At 33.1% G+C, this 24575-nt stretch overlaps 1 long non-coding RNA gene across 1 annotated transcript in view; it reads right to left on the bottom strand.

The window, feature by feature from the left end:
- Positions 1-2746: 2746 nt before the first annotated feature.
- The window catches only part of LOC135193387 (uncharacterized), a 176649-nt gene continuing 154820 nt past the window's right edge, over positions 2747-24575 (bottom strand). The window contains exon 4 of the long non-coding RNA XR_010309205.1: positions 2747-2781. This is a non-coding gene — a long non-coding RNA (uncharacterized LOC135193387). The remainder of the gene's footprint in view (positions 2782-24575) is intronic.

Below are 24575 nucleotides of genomic sequence, written 5' to 3'. Positions count from 1 at the left end.
TCAATTAATCTCACATTTTTTATGCCTCATATATTTACGAGAAATTGGCCATTTATAAACTCTTGAGACTGTTTTTTTTGTATAATTGTGCAGTTATGTGGCATATGTATTTCATTTCTAATTTAATTTGAGTTCTGTTTTTAAAGGCATTTTTTTTTAAATAAATTGTATGTCGCAAGTTCTTCTCAATAGAATTTAAATTCCGAACCGGTGGAAGCTTTACATTACTAAGACAAAAAATAAAAGAACAAAGTATAATATTTTGTTTTTAATTATTGTCCCCGATGATAGATTTTGTGTAAGTCCGTCTGTTTAAGTATCCAGTACTTATTGTACTGCCATATAGCAAGTCTTTGTATAGTGTTTTTTTAACTGTGTTCATATTAAAATGAGTGAGATTGTATAATTACAGGCACACTTTTGTATGTAGATTTTTGCGTGTTTGAGTTTCTATTTGTTAAATTGCCAGTTACAATCAAATGGCCTAGTCGTTCGTTTAACTTTCTCTCTATTTGTCTATATTGACAATGTTTTATAAATTCATATAAAACATATTTAACGTAAGGAAATAATTAAGACCTTCCACGTATTTGCGGATTGTTCGCCATTACTGATATTAATCCATTCGTATCGATAGAATATGTCAAACAGATGTAGCCTGTCGATCCCACTGATAGCAACACCCGTAACAAATTAATCCGTTACTCGGTACATTTATACGGCCTATCGCGACATCTACACCAAAACGACATTGATTAATTTTCTCTGTATCATTGGTAATGTTTATAAACTTCAAAAAACATGGTTGACTCTAATTCTAACTTTAAGCAATAATTTTTTTATATGTGATTTTTTTTTTTGTTTGATTTATTATTTTTATGATCTACAGACATGTTGTCAGTGCCTTTGGTGTAACTTTAGTTTTGTTTTTTTTTTGTATGTCTGCATGTATTTATTACCAGCCAGTATCACCATTTTTTTTAATATTTTTTCTATTATTTTAGTAATGTCAAAGTCTGTATATTTATCATCACCGTCTTGACTACATAATATACAGATTTAACTACTAATAAAGTACTTATTAGTAGTTAAATCTGTATATCTCTAATCTGATTATAGCTTGAATTACAGTTATTGCACAATATTGATGAAATAAAATTATTAATGAATAAATAGAAGAATTGAATGAGAATATGTGAATAATTCATAATATTTATGACAATACTAAGAATTTACAAAATAATAAACTCAGTTAGCGTATCATATAATCTACATGACATTTGAGTTTATTTAACCTTCTTTGATACGTTTGTAACATGAACCATCAGCTCGTGATCCAGTAATGTTCGTATCGCGTGAAATTGAACAATATCAGTCTCGATTGACTCCGCTCTGAGGAAATGAATAGATTTCATTTTAGTGTCATACGTGAGTTAATGGCGCCTCCCACTAATGCCGTTGATAATAAAGCTAAAGGTAAACTGAGGGTTTGTGAATGGTAAATTAGTCGGTGAGAGCTGTTAATGCACTGGTAATCGAGTGTGGGTTTTTGTTTCGTTTATCCATTATAAGTTAAATATAACTTACCATGTTGAGTTCTTTAAATACATTGTAGATGGTTCGTTTGAGTCTGAGATATTTTGGGGAATTTGTTTTCGTTTATCTTATATTTTTTACGGATATAAATAGTATAAACAAACACCTTACAGAGTTTTTACGAGACGCGATATCAGAAAGACCTTCAATTCAATTTTTAAAATAATAAAATACATATTTTTTTATTTAAAATAATGTTTATTATAAAATTTGTATTGACAGCCTTATTTTCATTTTAACGATTCATTTGACACTATTATTAAAAAAAATTATAAATTATATTTATTAAAGATTTAATTTTGACAATCTAGGGTGTTTTCTTTGCTTTAATCGTTTTATATTAAATCGACTACCATTTGTAGTAATCCAATAAAACGAAGCGCAATTACGTCACAATGTCTTCCTTTTCCTTCGTAACAGAAAAAAAGCCTCGTCATAAATAATACCGTATGTCATTTCTCAGCACGTATGAAATTTATAACTCGCGTAGCGATGTCGAAGGGCATTTATTTGTAATGGAGCCATTCGATAGGTAGGGTAAAGCCAGTATGATTTTTGAACAGAGACAAGTCAATTCGTATTATACGATTATGTTCATTAATATCAATAGTATACAAAATGTTTACTTTAATAATATGAAAAAAAAATAAAATCGAGTCGAGTCGAGCGAAAAAAAATTAACTTTCGGAAAAAGATATTTTCTTTGTTTTAACCTTGACAATATCTCTAGATTGAGAATAAGAAATATGTTGTAAATAAAATAAATATTGGAAAATAATAAAATATAGTTGATCGTTACGTTGTTATAATTTATCACAAAAAAAAGATATTTTTTATCTCTGAACTAAAATATAAATTAAACGGCCAAACATCCCTTCCACATATATCATCAGTTCGGGGGCAAGAGTTCCCGAACCGATTTGTGACTTAATCACTTTATTGGCAGCGAGGGAGCCCGCTTATCAGAAAGAAAACTACGTTACAACTGATATATGGGTAAACAAGCTTGCACTTTTCCTCGGCGACTTTTGGCGGTCACAGAGGCTATAAAGTCGACGGCGAAGTTTGTATTACGCTCGTGGGGAGACTGAAGTGGTTTTTGAACGTTGTTTTTTTTTATTTAAACCCGATTTTAAAGTAATTTACTTGCCTTGTCAATGTTGACGTCATCGCAGTCTCGTGCATCTGTAAAAATAAAATAAAATTTAATATCACAAGTACGAAAATATTATCGTCCAAAAAAATATATGTATGTATATATGGCTTAAGTATCAAATGTACTTTACGTCACAAACGGACATTTTAATCACAACATGGAAGATATTTTACTTCCAAAATAATAGGTTTATTTTGAATCAAAAAATATTTTATAGTAAAAGTAAAGAATATAATAAATTGACTTACAAAATTAATTTATATGGACATAATGAATATTGTTAGCTTTATAGTATTAATAAGAAAGGGTTATAAGGCATTGTGTACACAGCGTCTTTATATCCGTCCGGTGATTAGCCATACACAACGCAACGCATCGGACCTAAATATGTTTGTGTTTTGGCTTTCCCAGCATATACCAATATCGGTTCCCTCCTGAGGATCAGCCATTACGTAGCCTCTTAACAGCGGACGGGTTTTAATTAAAAACTTCTTGCATTAGCATGTAAGCATCCAATCACGGATATCCTTAAGAAAATTATTTGGACTATATTTGGATAGTGTAGTGAAAAAAATAAAGGAACTATAATATTTGTAATTATGTTTGTTATAGACGAACTCACTCAAATAGGTTATTGACTGGAATTGTATTAAAAATAATTAATTCAATCATTCAATTTATAATCGTTTTTAGTGAATGGTAAAATACGCAATTGTTTTTTATTAAATAGTAAAACGTGTTAAACTATAAACACATAGACACGATCACACACAAACAAAAACACAGATGCAAAAAAGATTGCCGAGTAAAAAAGAGTGATCGATTATAATAATATGGATAAAATAGAACCAAGATATTATCGATTCAAATCGAATATTATTCATGTATATTAAGTGGGTCAGGCGGGTTCCGCAGCCTAAACAAACAGTGCAGCTTCAAGTACCGTCTTAGCCGGTAATAAACAAGAGCAGGTGTACCGGTCGGTACCCGTCTCAACCGCTGTCCGTACTAACTTGGAAAGTATTCGCAAGCGTTCAAACATACGGCGCTCGTTATGCATGCCTCGCTGGGTTTAATCACGAGGCCAACCCGCCCAGGGCGAACCTAATGTTTTCACTATGTATTTTTTAAGTACCGACAACTTGCCGGTATTTTGTACTCGTGACTCTCGATATTCTTATTCTCCCTCGGCTTGTATATCAAAATATTTCATTTCGACGGCGCTAATTGGAATTTTCCTGTTATACTTTTTTGTTAGCAGAAACAGGAGTGCAATGTTACGCTTAAATGCATTCACGTTTCTTACGTTAAACAAACGGACGGAACGAGCGATTGCGTTAATGATATATAACATTATTTGCTAAACAAGCGATGAACGTATGATATGGAGTACCTTTGAAGTTACGCGTAGTATATCGAGTTGATGGTCCTCAAACATCTATTAGCCTTGTTGTATCCGACAGCCCTCATCTGAATCTTGTTCTATTATTCGATGTGTCCAATATTGACACAGTGTCCCACCGATTGTGCACCTCACAAAGATCCCCTGTCACTTCCACTGTATGTGGGTTTCAATGTATCGTAATGTTGTGTCACGAAAGTAGAATTAGACGATATAATATTGTATCATAAGCGATCAATTATTAAAAATCAGTTGACTATCAAAAGCTAATTAATCACGCAACATCCAGCAGCGTAAGCTAACCGAATTTTGTTTGACTTTGCGTAAAGTTATATCCAAAATCTTATTTATTTTTTTATCAATTTCATCCGAGCGGCGTTAAAAGCGTCGTCCCGTTTTATTATAGGGACGTGAATTAGCAAAAACAGAATGGATTTTAGCTGTGATTATGTCAAAAATAATTAATTATTATCGATTCGTAGCGGGCAGGGGAGCGGATTGATGGGTGGCACCGACTGGAGCGGCTCTTTAAAATTGGGAAGCTAATTACTCGCCTACGAAAGAAGGCTGGCTACGAGGATACGACAAAGATTAACGAGAATTCCAATTTCTTTTTGGAATTGGCCTAAAACTAAATGCAATTAAATATTTAGATTGATAAATTACATTAAATTACAATTATTTATAATTAGTAATTTGAGATATATTAGTGAATATATATGTTGGTAAGTTGTGGCGAAGTATATTATTTTGGTAAAGTAAGCAATTAATAATGTATTGAGTCTTTCAAGAATACTTTACAGTAAACGCGAGGGGTTCGGACCGAGTGTATGTGTTAGGGGCTGATCGGAATTTCTCCATTCATTAAGGCCAGGCAGGTCCGTGACCAGCTTGTCTAAGCAGTCACAGTTCCGTACACAACGCGTACGAGTCAAACTTTAATTTAGAGCGAACTACCTGCGACCGCTTGCCCTATTCATAATGAATCACACCCTCTGTTTAGTTTAGAACCACTAGTGTGTGACTGACATTTTACGTATAGACTCATTTCAACATCCTCGAAACGGCTAAAATGCTCAAAGATTAAAAAGTGCGAATCTTAACCTAAGATTATGGGATCAAACTCTGGAAATCACTATTAAATTTTCATTTGTTTATTTATACTTATAATTTTATATATTCACGCAGGAAACCTGCTAATATTGAGTGAAAATCTACACATCACATGTGTCTCAAACTACGTGATTCAGAGCAGCGTGGTCGATCGATATTAGTTCCGAGCATTTTTATAATAAAGAAAGAAGGTGTTAGTCCAGCAGTGGGAGATTTACAGGCTGTTACTTTTTACTTTATAAAAGTGTCTTTTGTATAGTCAATAAATCACGAGTTGAAAAGTTTATGGCGAGAAAAATCACAGTCATTGGCCTCTTTTAAGTTAACGCCATTAGCTTCGAGATTTCCTCTTTGAAATAAAGTGCAAAGATTACCTCTCTTCGTTTGAGAGGGCCGAGTAATTAGTAACGCTTGAGTTTTATTTGTTGACGTTCATTATTCGATGATTTTAAACGTTGAGTGTAAGAGAGAGGGGATATGAAGTTATGATGAGTTAGAAAGAGAAGTCGGACATTCAATCGCGAGGCTGCACCTGCCACCGCACGAATTTGCAATTTAAATTCCAAACGAATATTCTGAGAGGACCTCCTTAACACGACATCTGTTTAAATTGTCGACGATAGAGTGACTGCTGCGGTCTCAAAACTCTTTGTGATTACGAATTAATTGAAATAAAACAAAACCCTTTCGTTGAATAGGGCTGATTTAGAATTGTAACCCTTAAATTTGATAGTATAATAAGAAACAAAATATCATAAATACAAAATATCTTAAATTAAAATATTAAATAAACAGAAAATGAGTCTTATTCAAATAAATATTTCTTATAAACTTCAAATTAAATCACATTTTTTTAAAGATAAAATTAGATCTATGGGTATTAACAATATCAAGATCTCCATTAAGTTAATTTTGGAATTGGTAATAGTCAAAGCTAGAACAAAAATTAGTTTAAGAATAAGCGAATATTGACATTGAATATGAAAATGAAGATAAAGACATCGCGTAATAAACACTCAAAATATATATAGAACCTCTTCGTACTCTAACCCAATTAAAAAAAAAGAAGAAAGTTATCCAAAATATCAAGTAAAATATTAAGAAAATAAAAGTATGGTATTATAACCTTTACCAATTATTTTTGATAAAGAAATATTAAAATAAAAGGATGGTAAATTAGCAGTCACAATATAATTTGGTAAATTGATTGATCTTTCCAGGGATGATATATTATACATGAGTGTATCAGACGTGGTCGGCTAATAGGTGTTAGTGGGTAAATAAAGAAAGCGCGGGCGGAGTCGGCTGTCATTAATAACTATCACCCTACCACTTCATTATCAATCAATCATATATGCCATGCTTATGACAGTTTCTATTGCACTACAAATATATATTTCTTTATTAATCCTAGGCTCACTTATAAAATGTTTCGTTTAATTTTTTTTATGTCTACAGATATAAGTTCATTGCTGGTTATTGCTTTTAGTTATTAAAAAAAAGTAACGATGATGTCCATTGTAAGTATTAACTATGACCATAAGTATAAATACTCTATTGTTTAAAGATTGCCGATGTGAATGCTTCCACTTCAGTAACTTCAATATTTATATTCGGTCCTGTTGACTCAAAATGCTTTTACAATATCTGAGACGTAAAATGTTGGTGATTGCTCATTATCTATTTAAACCAACGAATGAGAAGACGTTTGGATTAATACAAATATAGTGTTTTGCAGTGAAAAGCCTGAAAATGTTCTTGTTACAAATATTACGTCATCCATACAATCGATTTACAAAATATTCTCACAGTAATCTTGAACATATGAAGAAGAATGACTTGTCGGAAGGAGTTAATAATCTTATTAATTTGTTCGAGTTACCAGCAACTCGCTGGGCCCGACGTTCTTTGTAATTAATGAGAACACCTCATCTATTACATTAGCTGGAGGGCCCGCGAAATACTTACGTGTTTAAGATTACCAACGTAACAAGACACTACACGTATATCAAGAAATATTTGCTTAAGGACAAAGGGCACAGGTCACTTTTATTTGGTCGGATAACACACGGAGTTAACACAATAAATAAATTGCGCGTGAAGAAAATGAAACAAGAAAATTCATTTATCAAGCGCATGTTAGGTGTTTTCTGAGGCTTTTATGATTGATAAACGGTTGAACCACTTTTGTTATTCTTGATTAACCGAGTATACGAGATATACCAATGAGTTAAATATAGTATTTCTAACGATAGTGTTTTTTTTTACTAAATATATAAACAAATACCTACTATTTAGTAACGTTCCCTATAAAAATCTGTATTCATATTTCTTGCAGGTCTACGATACACCCGATCGAAACATATATTCGCAAAATTCATCTAATCAAGATATTACGATATTAAATCTGTAAAAATTACGTGAAATTCAACGGGCGGCCATGTTGACGTTTACGGGTGCATTCAGAAAGTGAGTTCCAAATAAAAATAAAAATTTCGTGCAATTATTAAATATATAAAAAAAGTTATATATTATATAAAAAGTAAATGATAAACCGTATTTGTTTTTTTTATATATTTTACCCGAGTAAAGTCGGGTTTTTATCTACTTATTTTATATTACAGTGTTTACTTTAATTCATTGAAAGAAAGAGACGGCATTGTTTTACTAATCACCGTCTAAGCAACATTTATAAGTAAAGTAATTTATGATTTAAACATCTATAGTCAATTTCAACTATTTCAGTTTCGAAACCGAAGGTAGGCTTCAGACGGCTCGTAAATCATACTCAAGGAACTGCGCTTTGATCAATTAAATTTTATTACAAGCGTTTATTAAAGGTCGGGTAAGTGAAAGATTTATTGGAGGTTTATCCTCATAACCGTAGATTAAAGGATATTACTCAGTACGAGCCTAGCTTTGGGTCCGTAGCAAGGGTTTGTTAATATTAGTTACATATTGGTAATATTATTTTTAATCAATAATTTTAGAATATTTTCCTTTTTTAAAATAAATAAATAAATGTAAACAATTTAGCGGTTTTTGTTTTATTAAATTATTTTATATTATTTTTCAGGTCGTCCTGGGCGGGAACCACCTGCTGACCTTGTACTGAAGACTGGAAGAGTTTATGAATGGAAATTATAAAAATTAAGTACCAGTATTACTTGCTCGTAGGCCTCTTCTTAAAAAATAAATTTATTGCTTATTTCACCAACTTACTTCAATGCGAGCTGGTGAACATATGTGGCTGAACTTCACTGAGAATGTTAAATTGAAATTCCCGTGTGTAGCCACTGGGTCATACCGGCTCGTATAATATAGTCTTATTTGAGTTTTCCGTATATTTGATTTATTATTATATACAATATATGTACATACATACATACATATATTGTGTAACATAACAGACTGGTGGAATTAATCTACTTGAAAACGCTTACTCAAAGCGTGTAATATCTCGGGTCAAATACGGACTAATCTGAAGCAATGTAAACATGAGCTCAAGTTCAGAATTTAACTGTTATTTGAATTGCCTCAGTCTAGTGAAATATTTTTAGAGTATACGTAAACATACCGAGTCGAAGAATGATACGTAGTTTTACTTTAAATTCGTTTCTATACTGTTTAGGAATATAATTATTATTTTTAAATCCAGTTACAAAAACAAAAGATATTTTTTTCCATAAAAAATGATATCGACCGACCTATTTTTGAACTAATCAATAAAGATGTGTGTCGTGTTGAATATACTAAGCCTATCACAAAGCATCCAAATCGTTTCATTGTCAAAAAGTACTCGTTACTCGAAGGTGCAAAAAAATATATAAACACAGACAAATTGACAATCTTATACTTTTTTAAAATAGTGAAGAAAAAGTACAAGGAACATAGCTTCTTAGTTTCCAAGGTTGATGGCGTATTGGCAACGTAAGAATGGTTATTAAATAACTTTAATTATTATAGCGCCAGTTGGTGATCATTATCAATTTAAAAAAAAAGAAAAGATATCGATCGTCTCGAGACATAGCTGCGCAGTACTGAAGGGAATAATTTGAGTGACTTGGGATCTTGGAGTGATAATCAGACAAATGTCAAAAAACGCAACATATTATACGAGAGCGGAAACTAGCAACGAAAGCTAATTATCCGGTGGTTACTTTACGAACAATGCCGGTACGTGCTTGATATATGCGCACTTAATTCTAATGCGATGTCGGCTGTCGTCCCCGCGAGGTGCCACCGTAAAGCTGAATGCGGAATCATAATAAAGTATGATTTCTTGGTCGGGGACGCAGTCTAACGCGGATAATCACTCCTCAGGCGTACCCATATAATTCCTTAGTGCATAATGAAAGTTGATTAACATTATACCCGGCGTTCGTGTGTGAGTGTGTGTCCGCCGCAGATTCCGAGTCCTAATTAAGAGCGAGGGAAGGAGGGTCGCGGCCGGCGGCGGGGGCGGGGTATCGATCATCGCCCGCCAAGGAATCGACGCAGGGACCCGCAAAAAGGGGAAGCCCTCATCTCAAAATCAGCGGACGTCTAAACCCGCTCTCAGCACATGTGTTTTGATTTAAACGCACTCTAAGGGTCAGTATAATTCACGTGTGTAGAAACGGAACGCTTCAGGCACGATTTGCAAATCCGATGTGAATAATTACACGGCTTAAAAGCGCTTACCTACTGCCTTATTGCGATTTGCATATTTTCTTGTGGCTTAGCGTGGGCTGTCCACGCGTGTTCGTCAGGTTCACAATACTTTGCCTAATGGGATATTTTGACGTTATTCGGGGTAAATTCATTACTTATCTTTTATTCGTGTAAAAACTTTTGAATCAAGGTCATTAAATGTTATATTTAAAAGTTGAACATTTCTTGCATTGTATTATTTAATAATTGACTTATCCTTCTTTCGATCTGATCGCGAGAAAACACTAACAAAGCTGCTTACAAAAAACGTAGGAAAACACTTATCACGCTCTAGTGCAAATCGTCGACTGTCACTTCAAATTCGCCGACGCCAACGTAAAATGGAAAAAGTGACAAAAATAACAATCAAATAGAGCATCCGCGGAAATGAGATCTGAAGGAACGATCACGCCCGACCCCGGGGACCGGTTGCCTCTTCAAAAAGGACTTAATCTCTCAATTCACTAAGGAGTTAAGCTTTAAAAAATATTTCGATAGGCAACAAAGAGCCCCTCGCGCCGCGGTGTCTTTGACACGTTGCCACCGGATTTTTTCCGCGAGATCTTTTCGGGAGACGCGATGTCATTCTGTTTGTATCTGCTTTGTCGCATAAGGTTAAGCGACAGTTTATTAGCCCCGGCTTCCTTTTCGCAAACAGAGGGAGAATTCGATTATTTAATTTCGATGTTTTGAAATGTTATAAGATTATGAGGGCAGATTGAACCAAACGATCATCATTTAAAAAATATTTATGGAGACAATGCCAGTTACGACATGTAAGCGAAGCCCTCTTACAATCAATATGAAAATGTGACGAGTGGGGTCGCTTGGCAGCCGGCGGTCCTTAATTAAGAATACGTGACAAAAGACGAGACGTGCACACAAACACAAGTCGCACCGAAAAAGGTTCGGATTATGTAACCCTTCTGCGCTTTTGATTTTAAACGCGTGAAGTGCCAATGCCGGACCGTGGAGTCTAATTTGAAAAGAGACTTGACAAATCTGGCTTCGGGCAACCCTCGTTTAATCGAACCACGGTTACGCGTGATGTCGATATGAATGTTGATACAATGAAATAATAGAGTGGAGGCGGCGGTCACTATGGTGACGGGGCGTGTTAGTGGGAGACCGTGACCGTAGTGAATAGAACGGTGAAAGGTTTGGTCTCGTTTGACCATTTAGATCGGGTCAGCGTTTTGTGCGCTGATTCGGCTTCGAATGCGGAGTTGTTGGGATAATTAGCAGGCAAACAAGGAGCGGTGCCCGCACAACTTTTGCGGGCCATTCAGGTGCTCTACAAACACTGCTGTAAGAAGTTTAACAGCAGTTTAATTGCGGTACGAAAACAGAAGCGCACGGAAAACACTTTAGCTTTATTGAAAAGAACTTAGTCGGTTACATTGAGGTTAACTACTTATAAAAGAAGCTGTATTTGAGCCGGTAATCATAATATTATACTGATTATAGATTGATTTAAATTGAATTGATATTACTGATGTTATATTATTTTATAATTAGTATTAGTAGCAATGATGATGCGGAGGAGGGCGCCACAGTGCTACTGTCGACATTCATCTCGTACTTCTTTAAGTTTTTTTTATGTAAATAAAGAGTTATAAAGTGTAAATAGTGCATAAATTCATAAATAGTGATTAAAATCATTAGGATCATATGAAGTTTTCAACGAATAAAACGTTAAAACGTAACGTAAATGGTGCAAAAAGACGTTACATAGACATTGACTTTGTTATTCGTTAAAAGCAATCATCTGAAACTATCCAGTGTAAAATCAGTGTTAATGTGTGTGAACTTCATGGTTAGAGTTTAAACAGAAGATAAAAAAGCGTCCACGAAATAATTGATAATATCAATAACCTCAAAAGTGCGAAAATAATGACTCGGTGATTAAGCACTATATTTACTTTGTCCCTTCAAGAAGATACCAGCAGTGCCATCTACCATCACCTTCTGTAACTTCTAAGTCTACCAAGCGTAGACGCCGGCGCAGATCAGTCTTCCGAACTTGCTTAACTATCCTTGCCGCTACTAGTACCATCTAAGTGAATCTGGATATAACGCTATATAACGCTTATAGCGTCTAGCGATATTTGTTAACAGTACTTACGTGGTTCTACTATCTACGGAACTGGAGTTTATTCTTATAAAACACAACTCATCTCATAGAGGTCACGTTTTGGGAAGAGGTAAGTGTCATATTTTCTTGAATTATCATGGATGAAATAAAACAAATGTTACTAAAAATGCAACAAGATACGGCGCATCAAAAACAAGACATGTTAGATATGAAAGAGGATATAAAAAGCACAATAAATAATAACATAAACGAGAAATTCAACATTTTAGAGCAAAAAAACGCTATTTTGGAGGAAAAAATTGAAGAACAAAGCGCAAAAATCAAGAGCCTAGAAAGGCAAATTAGACAAAAAACCTAGTCTTGTTCAGGGTGGAAGAAAGCGAAAAATCGTACCAAGAGCTAGAAGATATAATAATTGACATTATAAAAATACACTTCAAACTCTCATACGACAGAACACAAATCGAAACAATCGGGAGATTAGGGAAAAAAGGGAAAAAGTCAGACCAGTTCTAATAACATTTTCTACATTGGGCTTCAAACTAAAGGTTCTGAAAAACAAATCTTGCCTGCAGAAAACGTCATACTATTTAAAAGAAGATTACCCCAAGGAAGTATTGAATAAGCGCAAGGAACTACAAGCTCAATTACAGAAGGAAAAAGAAGCAGGCAACACTGCTTTTATAAAATACGATAAACTTATTATATTAAATAACAATAAGAGCAACCATCACCAGCAAATGAATAAAAGGAACCTGCCCGAATCCCCGGAGACACTACTCCGGCGGCCGAAACAAGATAGTAAACAACCATCGAAGAAGAATAAAGCTTCCAATATGAGAGATTATATACTTCAAAAACCGAAATTAATTTAATTGTTTTCAAACTACGAAAAACAGAAAGAGCAGAAGAAACTTCACCAGTCTTAGAAATTCACTAAAGACTGTAGAAGGGCAAGACATGTACTTAAAAAAAATAAATGAATTTATACCTGAACTGATAGAAAACCACGAAAGTTATGCAGTCATGGAATACTATGCAAGGATCGAAAACGCTATATTAACAAGTCCAAAAAACAATCAAGTAAAAGAACGATTCTATCAGATGAAGTAATTCTATTAATGGAAAAGAGAAGCTTACTACAAAACAAAAGAATTCTAACTAAGAAGGATAAAAATGATTTAAAAAACTTATACAAAGAAACAAATAAAAATATTAGAAAATGCTATGAAAATCCAGGCCCAAAAAGAGATTGTCAAGTCAAAACTACCAATCGAAATGAAAAGAATAATTTTCGACATTACAATTTTACCCTGTCTTACCCATGGTTGCCAAACGTGGATCTATGACCACAAGGCGAGATATAAAATACAGACCACTCAGAGGTCAATGGAAAGGAGCTGTTTAAATATAAAACTAAAAGATAGAATAAGAAACACAGAAATCCTATTTAAATAAAGCTGTTTTATTATTTTATTATTATTTATTAGTAGCAAACGTTGCTGTTGTAAGATTTTTTTTGATTATATCATTTGGAAAATGTTATTGAAAAAAAATAACTTCTTGGTGACGTAGCGAAATCTGGTGTATAATAAAATAAAAGACGTTTTGAGGATGAAAGGTAATAAAACTTGAGATATGATGAATAAATAACCTGAACAATTAAATCCCGCCTTCGTCACGTAGGGTCTTACGGTAGCACGCACGTCACGCTTGCCGCTAATTTATCACGCGCCGTGTCCGCGCCTTTACGCTGCCACTGCTACTGACATCGCCGATTTATAGACCATGTGTACCGGACTTCATTAGGCAAAGGTGAGATGTAGAACCAGCTTTATGTATGTATATTATTTATTATGAAATAAAATAAAACAAAATAACCTAAGCAGTATTCAAATTATTAGCAGATATTTTACTGGTACAAGGTACTATTCCCGACTTCATATGAGGGTAATAAGATTTTTTAAAGGTAATCCTGAATTTTTATATCAGTGTCACCTACTGGTCCAATCTAAGTTATCCAGGGATCCACTAAAACACTCAACTTATTTTTACCAAACTCGGTCCAGCGTTTTAGGAAGACTAGTTGTCACTAGTTATTTACATACATAAACGTATATAATATTATATATATATAAAATTATTTAAATATATAAAGGTAAACCGGGTATATTAGAGAAGTGGTTTTTGTTCCAATAACGTTATATATTAAAAGTGTATATAATATCGACTAGTTTTTACAAAGTAGCACGTGTCAAACATACTTTGACTTGTTATTGAATACGAAATGTCTATATTGTGAATATACAGCAATTGCTTTGTTCCATACATTTCTTACGATTTACCTCAGCCAGGTTAATTTGATTAATTTCCCCTTGAACACGCACTAAGAAACCTGTCCCTAGCCGAGATCCAATAGGGATTTGGTCCCAATTATGTATTAAGCAAACTTAGGTATACCGAAACACACGCGATTTTACTTCGGATTACGTAGAAGAGAAATTTTGATAAGAAAAATGATGTAAGACACGAGTACATTCATAATAAATTATATATATGTTTAATACTGCAAAAAGTGTGTTAAAAAATATCTATACGGGTAAAATTTGTTTGTATGTAAGTAATCTCCGGTACTAATGATCCAATTCTAAATTAAATTCGCTAATAGAAATCTACATTATATCATAAATAAATAAATATAAATATTGGACAACATCACATACTAAATACTACTACTCTAACTACTTACTCTGATCCCAATGTAAGTAGCTAAAGCACTTGTGTTATGGAAAATCATCTCAGACCCAAGACAACATAGAAAACTAATGAACTTTTTCTACATCGACGCGGCCGGGAATCGAACCCGGGACCTTGGAGTGGCGTACCCATGAAAACCGGTGTACACACTACTCGACCAGGGAGGTCGTTATAGGTGGTATAAGTATATGAAATCGTTTCCTTTTAGGCCGTTATTATTTAATAATTACCAAACATGGCGAATTTAGTAAAATGGTGCTAAGATTTAATAATGAAACGTTAATAACAAATGATAAACTTTAATACATGAACATTGTATTGGCAGTTGGCATTTTATAAGTCAAGTCGAAGCCAAGATTGTAAAAATAAGAAAATCAATAGTTATAAATACCTTCTATCGAGAAGAAGCAGCGATAGAACCTCGAGTGTTTTTTTTTTCAGAATTTGTTACGATAATAATCAATACGATTATTTTTTTATTCGAAACGGAATAGCGACGTTCTATTTAGTCCCTAGGTTGTCCTTCTAGAATTCGATTTTCATTGAATTTATGCAATAAAATCGTTTAATGCGAAGAAACGATTTAAGCGAAGGAATTTACGATAGATATATATTAAATTTATTTTCGAAATATAAAAAAAAATTATAAACAAATTATCATCACAGAAGGCACCTATGGTTCAAATGGCATAATAACCTAAATTACCGAAACTAGCTGTTTCGTTACCCGTAATTCCCCTGCGCAGAGTATCGATCGTCCACGAGCGACAAAACTTTCTAGACAGCTTTTATATGCACTTTACCTACTCTATAGAACGTTTGATCAAGAGCGTTCGTATTGTTTGCTCCTACCGGGTCATTTATTACTTAATTATGCAAGGATATGGTTGAAAGAATGTTTCGATTTCATAGGCTTGGAAAACAAGCTACGGTAAATTTTTTCTATCGTCGAGAACGTGAAGTACTGCAATTAATGTATTGAAACGTCGTCAGTTTTTTAATAAGCATTTACATGACTATATCGACTTCGTTATTGATGGTTCAAGCTTTTTTTTGTTTGTGGATGTTTGTTTGTTCGTCAAACCTTGTATTTTTTTTAATAAAACATTTATTAAAAATATCAAAGGCGATGTTATTCTATTTTTAAATTAATGCATTTTATTTAAAGGATAAATATATTCATTAAAATAGCAATTGTTATATGTTAGTGTAATTAAATTTAAACTTCAATTATTCCCAGAGGCAATTCGGTAAAAGCAATTACTTTTACCAATAAGCATAATCGCAAATACGTAAGCAAATAACGGGGAACGTTTTTCGCGTTTGGGAGACGTCAAATGTGACGTCAGCAAGACATGGCGTGCATCCGACGTCTGATAGGGGTACCATCAACATGTGGCCGCATATACCCTTATTCTGTACGAATGAGTTAACGGACTAAAATAAAGACGGCAATTCAAATTTCAATTTTTAATTTATGGAAAATATTCGTAACTTTTTGTTGATCCGTCTGACACATTATTTATTCTAGGAAAAATATTAATAATAATTTGTATTGCCTTGTTTCGGTTTATCTATGGCAGGTGTAATGAATGATTTTACTTATTGTGCCACTGGCTATTGCTAAAAGAATTAACGTTATATTAACGTTATATACGATTGGAAAAATATATAATTGAAATAAAAATTGTTAGATCTATTCATTGATTGAGCTCGGTTAAGACTAAGTAAGCTTAAGAAATAATAATAATAACTTTATTAAAGAACAAATACTGTCTTAAGGTTAACTTAAACTAGTAGAATATTTAGCTGCATTATTATTATAGTAAGATGTCGATAAGGTTATCATTGACCCCATACTAGGAGACCTGCATCGTCGTTATGGGGTAAATGTATCAGTATTCTATAATCAGAGCTTTTTTATGTTGGATTATTTCATATGCGATGTGATGCGTCACCAATAATGCCTGAATAGGGCCGCGTGACGTAACACATCCCGTGTGGGGTGAGTCTAATCAGCTATGAAAATTAGGTTCAGCAGCGTATCTTCTGCTTTGTACTGTTACGGAATTTAATTACTATTTCCAAATACTGTTATTTGATGGCTTGGTAACATTCTTGATGTTTAATTTACGTTCGGATTAAAATTAACCATATATGTACGTGTAGTCGTCAAAGAAAATTTGTGATTATCAACAAAATTAATTCGATGTTATACGTGCGATATAAATTTATTATTATCTTAACATTATCCTATAAATGATATTAAAAAAAAATAATACTTTTGTAAATAGGTATAAAGTATTAAACATTATAGTAAATTGCGTTTCTGCTCAATGTTCAAGCTTCACCAGCTATCTATCTATCTTTAATAAAAAAAATGTTTTTTAAATATCCGTCAAATTATTGGATACAATTTTATCTGTAGGTATTAACGAAACTGTTGTAATTTATATAGAAACAAATCTATCTCAACTAAATTAATTGTTGTTGTTGTTAAAATGTATTAGTGTGATTCATTTTGTTGGTATGGCTTTGTGCAAGACTTTCTGGTTAGGTACCCCCTCATCATACATTCTACCATCTAACAGCAAAGCTGAATATTATTGTGTTCCGTCTTGAAGGAAATATATTAAGTAAGGAAGGATAATTGGCACAAGGGACATAACATCTTAGTTCCCAAGGTTTGTGGCGTTTTGGTGATTTGAGGAATGAAAGACTTTTCCTGCCATATCAATGTTTATTGGCACTTACCATCAGGTGGTCCATTTGCCAATCCACCTATGTATGACATAAAAAAATATCTGTAGGTCAACAGATGCGTATTGCAGTTTAATTACAATTGGATTCTATGAAATTATTCAATAATGGTTCTAATTTTGTTAATGTTTCTTAGTAGTGTAATTTTATAATTGCTTCTCAAACATCTCTTGCACAATCGAAGACTAAGCAAATTCCTCTGAAACACCTACAGCGTGTACGTATCATCCATCAACCAATTAGAGGATCGATCAATCATAGCCCCGAGTACTCCCTTGGTCCAAACCGATGATTTTTTCTCACTCTTCCATACTAACCCACTGGAGACTTGTTAATCACGTGTGATAGATATGCTTCCTATATATTTTATATCAATTTTCGTTTTATATTGATTTAGAATTATTGTGTGTATTTTGTTTGTAGACATCGGCTCGTGTTTTCGTTTTTTAGTCGACTTTCAAAACTGGTGGCGGGTTGGTTGTTGATGAACCGATTCGGATGATGATGATGTGTTTAGATTCAATATTGTCATAAGGTGGCCATATCAGTTTCATCGGTCTAGGACATTAGTAGGTTTTGATTTGAAACTTACATTCGAGCTAACTCTTCAAATCAGATTTTATTTTATTGGAATAATTATTTTTTATACATCTTCAGTATGTTGCTTGTGTATAGAGGCTGGCGATATATTATTTTGGGCATTTATTATTACTACACTTGGAACTACACTTTTATTGATCTTTTTTAGGACATTTTAAAGTAACAGCTGAGGTGGATTAGAGGATAGATCACATGGATCTCAATCGAAGGCCGCAAGTTCAAACTGGAAAAGCACTATGAAGTTTTCCTATTCCTGTGTCAGGTGAAATTTTTACAGAGGTGAATCTACCAAAGAAAAGGTCTTCGCTATTCAAATTAACTTTAAGCTAAACATTAAATAGGAATAATTCTCCACATTAAAAGGAAATTTAAATACTATTGTAGGAACATATATTGTTATATAATTTCAATACCATTGTAGGCATCGTAGGCCAACTTATAAAATATAATAATATTTTTAGTAGTTTTCAAGTTATTAGTCTGTGTTTACAGTTCATTACACGTACGGCGGGAAAACGAGGAAAAAATCTACCAAAGGTTAGATCCATCCATGGCAGAGGTTTCATTTTTCCATTAATGTAAATAGTATTTTTTATGATTCCTAGAGAAATAAGCAACAAACATATCTCGTATTGAAAATTTCAATTTTAACTAAATATTCAATAATATTAAAATCTAAAACGCAAAAACATTATCACGAACGGCTCTTAAATCGTCACTTTAAATCCCGATAATATTAACCCAAACAAAACGGAGTGCTATAAAAAGATGAACAATAATTCTTTTTTATTACGCGCCAAAGTGGGAATCTCATTGTCGGCGAGGAAATAAATAATATCAGGAAGGAAAAAAGAATAGAAATAACACAACATAAAATATTAAGATTCACCCAGGATTGGCATCATTCTGCGGTCGCCGGGATTTCTTAAGGGGGCGAGCATACCTACATCTTTGAATGTTAATGCCATTTGCATATCCGAAAAGTCATGAAATAAATCAGCCGAGACGGACAGTGGGGACGGCTATTCATTATGCTTTCTTTGTCTATGAATATAGTAATTAATGTTAAAAATATTCCCTATTATTTCGACGATCGAATTCTAAATTCAAATCGAGTAAAGATCAGACTGACAAATGGACTCGGAAATTTTTATTCAAGATCACTGAAATAAGCTTCAAATCACTCTTCCTATTTGAAAATCCAAGAGGGCTCACCTATGCGGATAATGTTGAAAACTGCCATCAAATTGCACTGTATTGTGCGGCAAATGCGAGAAAAACGTAGAAAGTGTTAGGGCATTTACATAAGTTGAGACAGAGGGTCGCACAATACATACAAAAATATTCAGGGCCGAGGTGATGAGAGCCCTCGGGCCGACTTGCATGCATAGCCTTTATGATGGGGAAAATATTTACAACCGGTGTGAAAACGTTATATTGATGGAGCAAGTGAAAATAGCAAAGCCTACATCGTTTCGTAAAAATATTGCAAAGTTATGGCTTACTTGTTTATTTTACTATAACGTTATTTTAAAGGAACAAAGTACGTATTATTTTGATTTCGTAACATATTTTGGGTAAATACAATAAATTAAAATAGGTCGTAGTTTTGAGTGAGGTATTTCTTGTGTGTAGCACCGATTACGTTTTCTTTGAATAGAAATATACATTGCAGTTTTTTTTTTAGAAAAATAATCTAAATTTCTTTGACAGATTCAATCCACGTGTTCGTAGTACGAGTAGTTAGTTTGTTTACAAACGTCAAGAACGCTATCGATCGTGCAGACGGCAAAGTTTTATGAATTAACCGTCAAACAAGTAAAGAAGAACAATGAAAAAACAAACTGTTCAAACAAAAATCGATGACAATCTGGGCCAAAAAGTTCGTAAAACTTTGCCGGCAAAAAGATTTATATACTTATAAAAAACTGAGCGGGAAACGAACTTTTCGAAAAACCTTAAACTGCGACCTTGAACCGAGCGAACTTTGTTTTGGATTACTATTAGTGAAGTAGGAAAGTTTTTAATAGAAAGATAAGAAGTTGATACTCCACAGATTTCTTTGACTTCTGAAGTTTATTTAAATTTGTTCGACTCAATATAATCCTAACATTAATCGTTGTAAACATTTAATAAATCGTTACTCGGAAAAATCTTTTTGTATTAATATGGTTCTATTTTTTTAACACTTAACTAAACGTACCAGAAGCAAGCCATTCAAAATTCAAATGTTAAGTATTATTTATTGAAACATTTCTTCCAACACACCCAAAAGAAGGAAAAATGGGCAGGTTATAGGTGCATAAATCTGGTGATAACTTTTGAACTTAGTTGCAAAAGTAACAATCGTTGTATAAGTTAAGAACATAGTTTTCTTTTATAATATTTTATAAAATACAACGTTTATTGTTGTCTAAATAAACAGCATTAAACAAAATTGGACACGTATTAATTCAGCATGACAAAAAAATAAAAAGAAAACAATCAATAGAAGTAAGCATTCTTTTATTTTTTTTATACGATAAAAGACAATGAGTAAATGATAAACAAACAATCGTAAAATAGATCCGATTTAAATCAAGTCATTTTCTGAACAAAAGACCTAGCGAAAAAGTGCCTTGTAAAACAATATGCCATCAACATTTCCATCTAAAAAGCATTTAAAGGAGACAGCGTTGTCAATTGGGACATCGTTTCCTTTATTAACTGTTAACTAGGACCGGGTGTTTATGTAAATTGTTATTGCTTTTTTAAGAAAAATCTCGTTTGACACGTCGCTGGAGAGGTCGCCTCGTTACTGAAGATCGCCGCTCGCACAATGGGATTTTGAAGGTAAATAAGTCTTTAAAAGAGGAATAAGTAAATTAGAAGCGACAAGATAGGAATCTCCCCTATTTTTTTGAACGCTGGGGCGAGAAAAAAGCGATCGCCTTTACGACGGAGCTACGAGCTAACTAAGTATGGACTGGATTTTTTTCAATAAAATACAATTCAAAGTAGAGTTATTTATTGATGAAATGCTAGAATTAGAAAAAAAAAACATAAATCGTGTACAATATCTTATTGTGTGACCTCGACACGTTGAAGATATTTAAATAAGTTTTCGGCTTACAAAGTTCTATGATTTGAAATACCAAAATCTTCTTGATATTTGAAGTATTTATGATTAAACTATGATAAGATAATTGTTAAAATAAATATTATATTTTATTTCGTCAATTATTGAAATCGTTTCCACTATCTCTTAGCTAAAAAAATCTTTAAGGGTGAGTGCGGCGACACTCCTGGCCGGTATCATAACAGCTGCTTCCAGTGATACCTTCTCATTAAGCCTACCGCCATCTTAGCTACAACGTTTCGTTACACGTTCATGTTTTTAAATTATAAGATGGATAGATTATGGTATAAATTAGACTTGATTGATGCTTGTTATTGGAAAAATAACCTATTATAATTATTGTTGTCGCTGTGATTTTGAAGTGGGTAACACTATAAAATATATAAAAAAACGAACGGCGGCGGGAAAAAAGTAAGCAGCGGGGCTAGTGAGTGAAACTTGTGGAAAACTATTCTTGATAGATTATCAACAGTATTATGATATCTTTATCTTTTTTTTTATATTGGTTTTTGTTTGTGCCGTGAGTTCGCCGTATCTTTATCTTACATTATTAAATATTCTAATATTGAATATCGATTATTGAAGTGAGTTTAGTACTTATAGAAAATACGCTACTGCGTTCATACTTTGATACCTCTCTATTGAATGATTTTTAAATTAGTTAAACTAAAATATGGATATACTCGTCTAAGAAAAAATCTCTGTATCGTTTATTTATTTCAATAATTATAACATTGTAATTCTAGTAAGTTATTGTTTTACTAATTAGTAACTAAGGCGTTACAAGCAATATATGAGACACAACAATTCTTAGAATTTTAGTATATCGTCTTATTATTGTGAGAAAATTCTTTCATAAAATTGAACGATAAACTTCTTGTATAATTGTCATTAACTAAGGACTCTCCACTAAAAAAAAATATGTTTTTTAAGAAGCACTATCAAACTCCTGTCATTTATTCTTTATTCGGAATTCTAAGTAACAGTAATAACTAGTTTTCGTCTACGGCATCGCTCCCGTTTTAGGAGTTGGTTATGTTTACACAATATCTTTATGAATAAAGAAAAAAGAAAAATAAAACTTTTTAAAATTCCATTAACATCCATTCAGTAGTTTTTTACGTGAGAGAGTAACAAACGTCAAAACATACAAACTTCCGCCTATATATTATTAGTAAGGATTCATATTTTAAAATTATTCACGAATTATAACCATTTGCGTTCAATAATATCTAAAGACGCATTTGTTTGTGTATTCTTATTCCTGACAGTTGACGATTAAAATACACAAAAAACAGTAACAAATATTCCTACTTTCTTTAAATCAGAAAATGTTATCACATTAATAATTTTTCAAACGACTCCATTATTACCGAAAGACGCTTGGAATTAGCTTCGTTAGCCGAAGGGCGGCCTGAATGTGACAGACGTCAAAATAGTCTCATTTAAATTTGTATTTATCTGTGACATTCAAATATCGTGATGAATGTTGCTAATAATGACGTCAGACAGTCGTCAAGGTATTATGCTTTTTTTACATCAAGGAAGGGAGACCGTAGTATAATTATAGTTCGTTGATGGTTGTTTCTTAACAAAAAAAATATACTATATATACTCTGTCCTACGATTTATAATAATCGCATTTTAGAGAGTTTTAGAATTGGTTCGTAGTCATTCTTCTTTCTAAACTCTATAACACTAATATTATATTAGATTATAACTGTTTTTATAATGTTTTTATGCTGTAATTTTATATATGAAACAAAATATAAGACGAGAAGTCTCGACGAGTAAACGAGTTTATTCAATAAATTATCCAATGTTTGTGTATTCATACGGCATTGGGGAATAAAGTCAAAGATGCGTACGTTCTTACGTTGCCTCGTTGAAGGTAATTTACAAATTACTCCCCGCTTTACAGTTCCCAAGACGAGAGACTTCGCAAAGTCTGAAAATGATCTTACAAAGTATAGGCAGGAGGTCGCCTCGGGGCTTCGAGGCGTGCTGTGTCGATAGAGTTTAAGAGTTATGCAAATGTTATGGACAACAAAAAAGTTAATGTCAATGATAAGTGCAGGCCCGGGGGAGCGATCACCGCCAGCAGTCGTGAGCCTCAACAGAATCGCTTCGAGAATAGAGGTTTGTTATATTTTGGTAACTTTGCTCTTGGTATAAAACGTTCAAAGTTCAGTTTTATAAGTAAATATTTTATTTCCAGGTAATTTAATTGTTTAAATTATAATAACTATGTCAAGATCTATAAGATTATTATATATAAAAAAATCACAATTATATTATAAAAGAATTCAAGACATTTTGTTATATGACCTACAATAACAGAATGTTTTTATTTTTAATTTTGCTTTTGTTTTCGTGTTCGAAATAAAATCTTATGGCGTTATTTGTCCGATATATAATTTAATAACAAAATTCTGAAGGATCATTTTATCAAAACCGAGCCGTCCCGTTCCGCACTTGGCTGACAAATTGAAGCTTCCATTTTGCATCCGATTGTACTCAAGAGGCGCGAAATGACTCTAAAAAGTACTCGAGTGGAGTACGTGGAATTAGGAAGAGGTCTACGAAGAGGGGACCGTTGCCATTAAAACTGCCGGTGACTGTGGGTTAGTTGGCGAGCTACTGGCGAGTCAACGAACCTCCACTGTCACACACACCTTTGTTATTATTTTATTATACTTATTACGTACACTATTTTCTGAACAATACAAGATTTAAAAACCAAATTTAAAGAGACGTTAAGATAGCGACTGTACTTAATTAAAATAAATGAATCAATAATAAAATCTATGGTAGAATAAGAATATTTTGATTATTAAGACAACTTAAATGATAGTTTAAATAAGCAAATGGGTACACACGTCGCGATATTCATTACAACTCATAATGGAATCATGTTACCAAGTTTAAGAGCGTCTATCGATCCCGCGGCGTCTTACATACCTAATCTTTAGACTACCGTAGGTGAAGTTTTACATGCAAATGAATTAATTCTTCTCGTCGGAGAGCTGGTGCATCGGAGGCGATGCCTCGTTGCATTTATAATGTGAGTTCATTACCTAGGTAGGACTCAACGAGTCTTCGAACTCCCCTTAATGGGTTTGGAAGAACGTTCGCTTCAATTATGAGTGGGATATTAAATTGGTAGATATCTATCGGTAGTAGTTGAATAATTTGATGAATTTTGCAAATATTAATCAAAGTACTTGTTCGTAATGTAAAACAGAGTAAAATAGAAAATTTTTAAAAACCGCAATTAAAATACTTT

Source organism: Vanessa tameamea, chromosome 8, assembly GCF_037043105.1.
Source record: "Vanessa tameamea isolate UH-Manoa-2023 chromosome 8, ilVanTame1 primary haplotype, whole genome shotgun sequence".
NCBI lineage: Eukaryota > Metazoa > Arthropoda > Insecta > Lepidoptera > Nymphalidae > Vanessa > Vanessa tameamea.
This window is presented reverse-complemented; position numbering and strand designations above follow the sequence as displayed.